A 9,526-nucleotide genomic window follows, 5' to 3' on the forward strand; every position below is an offset into this window, starting at 1 on the left:
TCTGACTCATTCTTGGCGCTCTGGTCAGCGAAAGCCGCACATCAGATGGCCACCCCCTTCGTCACTAATGTCCTGTAGATTCGGTGGGGTTCTTTGCTCGCTTGAGTCGACTCCCCATATCTTCTAACAGCTTACCAAGTTAAGGAAACGGTGACACTTATGTATGGCGAATTACTATTTCGATCGAATAGAGGCACATATGCGTAACTTTTTTTAAATATATTTAAATATTCCCACATGTTTATCGGGATAGTTTTCATAAAACAACCCTAAGAGCCATTTTGTCCGTCTTCCACAGTAGACAGGCATGTATTGCAGAATACGTGAATTCTCTCACGTTTGAAACTTTCCTCTTAACTGATCCAGACAACTCACTGAAAGTCTTAGTACTAGAAAGTCGTCTTCGCAGTCAATTTTAGTGTAACCTTTCCCAAAATACCTGTATTAAATTCACAGCTATATAGCATTTTACCCAGTATGGAGCCAGCATGTGCGATTCTTTTTCGACGCGATTACGCAGACGCCCACAGTTTTGGATAGAACCAAGCGCAAGACAGCTTCACTCTGAGAGCTCTGTGCCATTCCCCTCTCTGAAAGTGGATAACCGTGGCAGCTGTTTGCAGGTTACTGCTTGACCACAAACCCACGCTTAAACCACGCCATCACCCCAAGGAAAATATTCAGCCGTATTGTGGCAAAAACAGTTTTTCTCTTTCCACCTCGTGCTATTCGGGGTCTCGACGGCATGGAGCTTAAATTGGCCATGCAGACACAGCAGAAGTTTGTTTCCTTCGAAAGATTTCATGGTTTATAGTGCCCCCGCTGTATGATAGAAAGGAAAATATGATTTACCCATCGAGAAATGAATCAATTTAAGTTAAAATATTGATTCTCCCGCCAAATCGTACGTTTTCGCGACGTCTGCGATGACATTCCGGAGGCTTGTTTACCGTTCATCAACCTAGATGGCACCACTATACCGCGAAGGGGCGTTTTCTGCCTTTGCTTAGTTTTCGACCACATTTGTACGTGGCTTGTTTTTGTTAAGGTAGAAAAAAATCGGTTTGTGAAACATGGTGTTCGCTCGACAAATATGGTCACGTAACATACCGTCGCTTACGCCAATCATCCAGTGTCATCTGAGACTACCGCAAAGCGCCGCAGCGCTGTGCAGCTAAAACAAGCATAGTACGTGCAGTACCAACAGCAGTACGCATCGGTACTTCTATGTTTACATGTACTTTCGGAACTCCCACTGTTTACCTCACCATTCGTACTGTTATAAAAAAGTGTGCAGTTAATTTAAGCGAAAATAGCTCGTTCGGCAAGCTTGTAAGCCCTGCCTAATTGGTGTTTGCTTTTGGCGGTCTCAGCCAATGGCAGAGCTGTCGCGTATGACAACATGGGTTCTCTTCTGGGAAATGAGGTAGTGAGTCACCTGACCATACCCTTTTTCCCCTTTAATTATGTAGCCTATTTGAACTAAGTTTTCGCTAAAAGTGGTGTCAGTATGATTCTAACGAAGCAGTCTTTCCCTACACCCCTTTAAGCTTGACGCCTACGGCTCTATCGTCATCGGTGGTCTCCTTCCGCCGCCATCGGGTACATTGCCAGCAATTTTTTCTTAATTTTAGGCTTCAGTTGTCAGCACACAACAAGGGAAAGGCAGCTTCTAAACACGAGTGAATTACTGGAAAGACTTTGTTCTCACGGGAAATATACGCATCTAATATCAAAACACAGGGCACTGGATGGGAACCGGTGGTCGGAGAGAGAGTGTAGGCCAAAATAAGGTGGAAGAGAGCAGCCTTTTAATGGGTATGCATGCAGCAAATCCAGAGGCGCTAGCCTATAGCAGCACTGCTGTAGAAAGGGAGTAAGGGGGATAGAAAGACTTTGGTCGCAACATTTGGCAGAATTAAGGAGGCGACACGGGGCTTCTGTTGCTGGAGGCGTGTTGGCTTGGCGGGGGGAGTAGTAGTCGTTCAGAGACCGTTTTGCTGTTATCTGTTTTAGATCTAGACAGTCTGGTACTGAGCATCGGAAATATTACGGTACTTCTTCCCTTTAACGTGCCGTTTTATTATGACGCCCATCGTACACTAAATGCTAGATACATAAGTGTGCATTACATTGTTACACTACCAGATTAATATGCAGAACGGTGGGTCCACCTCGGGCTCCGAGTGATACAATTGCAATCATACCCTCGTTTAGAATGCACTAATACAAATGGCCTACGGGAAAGTCGACATGGTGCGAACAAACATGCACAAAAAAGGTGCCGAGATTCATAGAATGACCTACAAATGCGTAGCACTGTTGCACTTTTTGTCTTTGTTGTGTAATATTTCTAGCCAGATTTGGCAATGAGTAGCCAACTATGTTGGGTTACTTTACTGTTTTACAGTTTTCCCTTTTTATTTTCGCCTGTGATGTAGTCTTTTCCGAAATTTTGTAGGCCACGCGAAATATTTCTGGGCCACCAATAATTCAAAGCTTAATAATAACGTTTTACTCTGACCATGAAAAAATCATGACAGTAACAAAGGAAAGCGTTTTCTCCAGCTTTCCAAATAAAACGCCTCGGTCTTGATCTTCCGCGGAAGTACTTTCACCACGGCCTAGAAAATTTTAACAAAGGCAGTTTATTTACAAATACAACAATTAGCGGTGTTTATTCCGCAAGTACGCACTTTTTTCCAAATCCGGGAAGTTACACGATTCATCTGTTTTCCCAATTTTGTTTCTGTGCATCCCTTCTTTCTTATAACATATTCGTACTGCGTGCGCCTTCATACTACCCGATATTTTTCCCGCCTTCGTCACATACGAACATGTCATGCTCGGAGCATGAGATATTCGTCCTAATTGCCTACACTTTTCGAAGAAGGCAGTTCAAACTCTACCGTTCAGCTTGCACTTATTTTAAGCCCACGAAAGGAAACAAGGCTCAGGCTTGTGATGACATGGAAACGAGGGTGAGAACGAGTAAACTATACGGCGGTGGGAAGTTCTGGACTGTAAATAAACCGCAAAAACTAAGCATTTTACGATCGCAATATATTCTGTTGCACTGCTTCGCCTATACTGCGCATTGGCATACTCCGCGTGCTCAACCGCAGTAGTGCCCCCCCCCCCCTCCCCCGATTAACCAGCTTGCTCCACCGATTGAGCAATAAATCTCATTAAAATTAACTGATATAAACGCCTTTATAATCGGAGCCCCAAAGTATAGAATGCTATACCAGTGGCAACCACGAAGTTGGCCACAGCTTTAAGACTTGCGTCTCGGAGGAGAGGTGGAGACTCGTGTAGAAATGCTGGCCTAGGCCGTGACATTTTTTCTTGTAAAGGAGCCATGAAACAAAAAAAGAATTTTTCACAGTATGAAAGACATATCCTCTGGTAATTCACTCAGCTCCATAACAGCAACGAGCGGCCTTGTTTTAGCGAAACAAAGCAATTATTATAACGAAACTTTCAAATTTCGTGCTACAGGTACGTATTCGAGGTAAGAATGATGTAATAGGGGCAAACACAAAAACACAGCTGCCAGTGTGATACCGGCACGTTAGCATTCAATTGATACAAAGCAAACGGGAATAGAGACCCCGCTACAATAGTACAGCGATGTTTCTCTGCGGTTGCATTAGTCGGCTGCCGCAAATCGCACGAACCACATTAAGTGATGTCGTAGCAAGGTTGCCGAAAAGTAGCTGGGGGTCGCAACTGCTTTGCATGTTTTCTTTTCTAGCTTTATAGTTAGGAGCGTCTGATGGAATTCTGGACACAGCAATCTTATTAATGACCCAAACTCGTTTAGTAGGTCTTTAGGGCCCCTTTCAAGCAGCTTAGGAATTTCAATGGGCGTGTCCACACACCAGACTGCTGTAGCATCCCGCCGGAGTAGCGAAAATAAGTAAAAATTCAGTGCCTCCTCACCCTCGTCGGCGGCGCTGCTGAGGAAGAAGCCAAGCAAGCCGATCAAGCCTATGACGACAAGGCAGATAACAACTCCTACGGCAACACGGCGGCGTTCGTTTGGTTCCCTGGAAATCATGCGGTTTAGAATGGTATCCGAAGATGTACACCTTCTTTTCAACGCTATTAGTGAGACACAAATAATAAAATCATAACTTTTGCGATCTGAATGGCATAAAGCACACTTATTCGAGAAACGAGGTGTCTTCATATGAAGCATTTGAAGATAGGATTAGAAGTCCCATGAACCTACATTCTTCTAGTACCTTTATTAAATTTGCTGTTACAAATATGCACAGTCGACACTCGCGACCATTTTGTAATTGCAAACGAAGGTTATGTCGAAAAGCTTAAGAAATACACACCCATCAGCGTATACGCCCTGTGCCTACAACTTGCTTACTACGGTAATAATAACGCCATTACATTTCTAACAGCTGATAGGAAAGGCTGCATTTAGGAAATTCTAATCAACAATACATACATTCCGCCCATGTAATCAATCAAGTAATGAAACTTGCCTAGAAGAAGGTTTTGGACCCCAAAATGCCATTCCTTCTGTAGACACGGTCGCACCATCCCCTTCCTCTTGCTTCCTCACACTTGGCGCACGTACATTCCACGTCGACGGTGCGAGAGTGTATGGACGTGAAAAGTGCGCTGTACCCCGAGGGGCAAGACCCAGATATTTCCTCACCTGTTACTCCTAGCTCGCCCCCCCCCCCCCCCCCCTCGGTTTTTTTTTTCTCGTGCGCACACTGATTTCTTCAGTGGACCTTCTTGCGAAGGGGCTCATGTACAGTCGTCATATACACAGCTTCGTTTTAAAATAGGGCCTTTCTTATCTCCGCATAATTAACACCGTTGCTTGGCCAAGACCATTTCTTTTTTTGTTTCCCTCAGCGTTCTCATAATAACCTTTCAGTAGCCGCTGGCTGTAATCATAGGGACTTTATTTGCGCGTAATAAAGGTAGAGGGAATACTTACCCTTCGCCTGTGAGGGTGGAAAACATGGGAAATGTTTGGGTACTCATAACTTCCAAAGCGGGCTTGTATTAACCCCGGCACAACAACTGTCCTTGGAAAGCAAAAGCAAAGAGACACCCATTATATTCCCTGTAGCTTCTTTTTTTACGGTTCAACTTCACGCAGTGCTCGTTACTTGGAACCGAAACAATTATCTTCTGCGAAAGCAATGGATCATAAATACAGCAATCCTATTTATTACAATTCACATCGCTATTATTTGTCCTCTGTACAATATACCAGTCCATTTCAAACGCAAATTCACTGCCGGGGCGCCTATGCGTTGTTATGAGTTGTCAATGCGAAAGCATTTACAACCAATTGAACGCCCCAACACCGAACGGATACGCCTGCAATGCGGGCGCCGCCATTGAACAGGAGCGGCCGCATCGCAGGCAGTGCGGAGTGCCCCATCTGCCCTGTGACAGCTGCGCCGGTGGATGGGATGTGTGCTGAAACCAAACTGGTCTACCCAGTGTGAGGAGGAGTACAGCCGATCTCCCTAAGTTACCACGTGGCTGTGCGTGTGCCCAGCCATTTTCTACCAGCGCAGGTTTATTTTCATTGGATTTTTTTTTTCAGGCGCGCTCGATGCAACACGTCACAGCCAATGAAAATTCAGGGGCCTGCTTCATCTTGCGAGACCGACAACGCCATCATTTTCCGTCAATGGGCCTTTTCATGCCTTCGGAATAAACCAAGGTGACTGCCTTGACAACTAGCTACGCCTGAAGGGATTTAGCTCTGTCTGCATTCACTGTCGTTTGCAAACACGTCGAAAAGGGGAATTTCACCCGGCAGGCACAGGAACGATGGAAAAATGCGCCCGGTAATCAGAGTTCTGGCCCTGCGGCCAACGTGCCTCAGCCAGCGTAAAGCACCCCTGAAGCAACGAGCGTAGCAAAAACCCAGAAGGTTAGCAAAGAGCTACAAACCGCCACACAGCTTGTGGTGGAAAACTAAAAAAACACAACCTGGAGAAATTCAGAGAATTCTCTTCTAATGCATTGCATTCTTATTCCGCTCGCCTAGATTGTGAGGTTTTTACACTCAAGTAAGGCTATGACTAGGAAAAAGCGTGCTATTTCTTTAATTTTTCATTTCTTTTTTTTTGCTGGGCATGTACACTTTTCTCATCATAGCGACTAAGCGCCTGCACTTCGGTAATACTGTTTCTGCAGAGTTGGTCCGTTCGCGCTATTTTTTTTCGTATTTACAACTTTCTTTTTTGGACTTTTTTCGTTTATCCTCCGGTTTTAGGGGCAAAGCACCTTAGGGGCTCACGCCATCGGCGTCTCATGTCGTTGTCGCCTTATGTCATATTCACGTGTAGTCACGGTAATAAAACACCGGGCCACTCGCTTTCCAACGCCTCGCCCTAGAACGTTTAAGCTTGACGGGCAAAAACGTGCACAAAAAGAACACACCGGGACACTCGTTTTCCATTCCCACTTGCTTGCTGGTTTCTATTTCTCTCCATACTCGCTTTAACTTAAAAAATTTCAGTTGTCTGCTTCGAATTTCACTTCTCCTCTATCTCCGTAATTGGGATGTCGCCTATACCAGCGCGTGCCATGTGGCAAAAGAAAGGCTTACAATTTTTCAATACAGTTATACACTGCGTGCTTTGCTTCTCCCCATGTTTCACGTTAGTGTAGATGGTCCGTTTTTTTGGGGGGAAGATGCATAATATGCATATTTCCGATTTTGTCCAGATAAGTTTGTTATACTGTTTTCAGTTTTTCTTATTTCTTGGTGTTTTAAATTTCTGTCCGACCAATTATGACCCGTTACGCTTTTATAATGATCAGCGGTAGAATTTCAACCAAATCTGCGTTTTGGCCGAAATGTGTGGCTTTACACAGTTTTTCGCCTTTTGCGCCATTCTTATTTCGTATTTCGAAGGCTGTTTTGAACACATCTTTTTGTCTAATCAGTAGTTTAGGGGAGATTTATAGGATGCATAATCTTCATTCTTCGAGATCATTTTTGTAAAATTTTATCCCTTTACGTTTGTTTTCGGGTTTTGGAAATCCCCTCAACTAAATATCCCCGTTTACGCTTCTATAACGTATCAACGTTGTGAACCGGTAAATCTGCATTTTTCTGGAAATGCAGGACGTTACCCGTTTCACAATTTTTCATTTTTTTTCCTATTTTGAGCCTTCTTTTGCGACATTTGTTGTTTATTCTTTGGATTTGGGGGGAGACGTATGAGATAAGCATTTTTGTTATTGTCAAAACAAATATGTTAAATTTTATTGTTTCTAATTTCTTATTTTTTTAATTCTTACGAATTATGTCCACCATTTATCTCCTCTTACGCTATTATTTTTCTTCGCGTGAGCAGAGCTAAGAATCACTCACGTGGCTGTTCAGTGTATCCAACGCCTGTGGGAGGAACGGCAAGAATTTCGTGAGGAAGTGCACCACTTTGGTAACTCCACTGCTGCGTGAATTATTCCAAGTATTTTTACTGTGTTTGAACCCAGAAACTGATTGTAGGATACTGTACGAATTTTTCAACAACGAGTTCTGAATTTTTTTTCAAGTGCTTAAAAAATGGGCTGCACAAAAAACCCAGCAATTCCAAAAAACCAATGAATAACCACACCTTGCAAACAAGCTTTTTTTGAAAGTTGGCTGAACGGCTTGCATGCTTTCGTAAACATTCCTTCAGCGATAAGCAGCGGAACCATGAAATGTTCGATGAAAAAAAAACAATACAGGCTACATTTTCCCTCCAAAGTGATAAACGCCTCAACCCGAATGTGCATCTTAAACTTTACGCTTACAAAGGTTAGCCAACAGCGAGGCGTTAGTCCACAGGCTGTTTTACCGTGGTGCAAAAGAAATGTGCTCCACAAGTGCCCATGTCACACTCTGTTGGAAAGGTTGCAAGCTTATAGTCTTGCACAAGCAATAACGCATTATGGCAGAATTATCGCATCGGGGTGTCATAACAGAGGGAGAGAGAGTAGAGAGCAAAACTAGAGAGTAGAGAGAGCTGTCTTTACAGCGCAAGCGACACCGTTACGGGTGGCGCCAAGTCGAAGTGACGCTCGCTCCTTGCCTTTCCTCAAGGCGGGAACACACGAAGGCTGACCACGGACTTCGCGAGAGAGCAGGACGACATGCTCACGCATTAACCAAGATCTACGGATGAGATTTACGGATCTACGGATGATCTACGGAATATCTACAGATGACCCAGTTCGCGTGAGAATTTAACAAGTTGCAAAAAACGTGTTATGGCTAAACCAGCACGATTGCACTTTTGTGCTCTAGTACCTCGGTAGCTAAACAGTGCGACCCCATTGAGGCCGCAAATATCTGACGAGCTAGTCAGGCTGAGTTATAAAGTGGGATAAGACGAAAAAACGGCGGCAGCCGACCGGCTTACTGGGCGAGGCCGGGATCATTGACACTTCGGACGTTTGGGACATTTGGGATTCGTCACCTGAAAAAAATTGGAATTATCTTACACTGAAGGTATGGACCAAGCTGCCTCCGCTGCATTTAGGTCAGAGCTTTCTGAAATCGGGCAAGAAAGACTTGGGTAGCGGAATAATTTGCCGATCACACAATGTGGCGAACTGATCATAATGTGACTATTCTACATTCACGTACTTACCCATGATGCAGCGGAATCGGGCGGGAAGCAAGAATCAGCTAGATGTAAATATCAAACCGGCAGGCTTGTACCCTCTGTCACCTGATCGGCTTGCACAGTCAACGCTGAGTGTTCAGCCTGAAATTTAAAAGTTATCGTTCATCGGCTGAAGATGTTTTAGCTCTATGACAGTGGTGATCAGAAAACAAATTTCCACATCTACGTCACTGACAAATCAGTGCACGTGTTTTTTATGCCGTCCTTGGAAATGCCGGCATGTGTGTCTCCCTCACTCTGTCTCGTTGTTGAACAACTATTTTTTTTTTAATTTTGCAGCCTTTCTGTAGTCCTGTGAAGTGGTTTATTTCAGAATACATAATTTTGTTTCAAGGGGACGGATATGATTTTAGCAAAGTTATGTTGTATACCTTGTAGTTTCAGTTACGTACTCACGGCTCAATCATTCCAACAATGCCTGAATTGTTATTGTAGTTTTTTTGTGGTACGTGAATGAGCCTGGAAACTCAATGATACACTGGACATGACAAATGCACTTTGTGTAAAATAAAATACTTTTTTATTGTCAACCAGCTGCATTGATTGGTGCCCAAGCCTGTGGATGCAAGCTTAATCAAACAGAGCATGGAATTGCATGAACACTGTTCTATTTTAGTATTCGAGAGATTACATTGTATAATCTATAAGACATTTCTCTTTTTTGCCTTTTGTACGGGACGCTCTGTGTTATCTAAAGTACGCCACGATAAAGTAGTAATACCGCAAGATTGTTAGCATCCCGAGCTTAATCGTTTTTCTTTTACAGAAAGGTGTAAAAGCAATACGGTGGGTCCGTTATATTACGGACCTTACTTTTTGTCATTCACTGAACGAACTAATAACAA

The sequence above is a fragment of the Haemaphysalis longicornis genome, unplaced genomic scaffold, assembly GCF_048455015.1.
Source record: "Haemaphysalis longicornis isolate Haplotype H1 unplaced genomic scaffold, Haemaphysalis longicornis Haplotype H1 scaffold_8, whole genome shotgun sequence".
NCBI classification, from domain to species: domain Eukaryota; kingdom Metazoa; phylum Arthropoda; class Arachnida; order Ixodida; family Ixodidae; genus Haemaphysalis; species Haemaphysalis longicornis.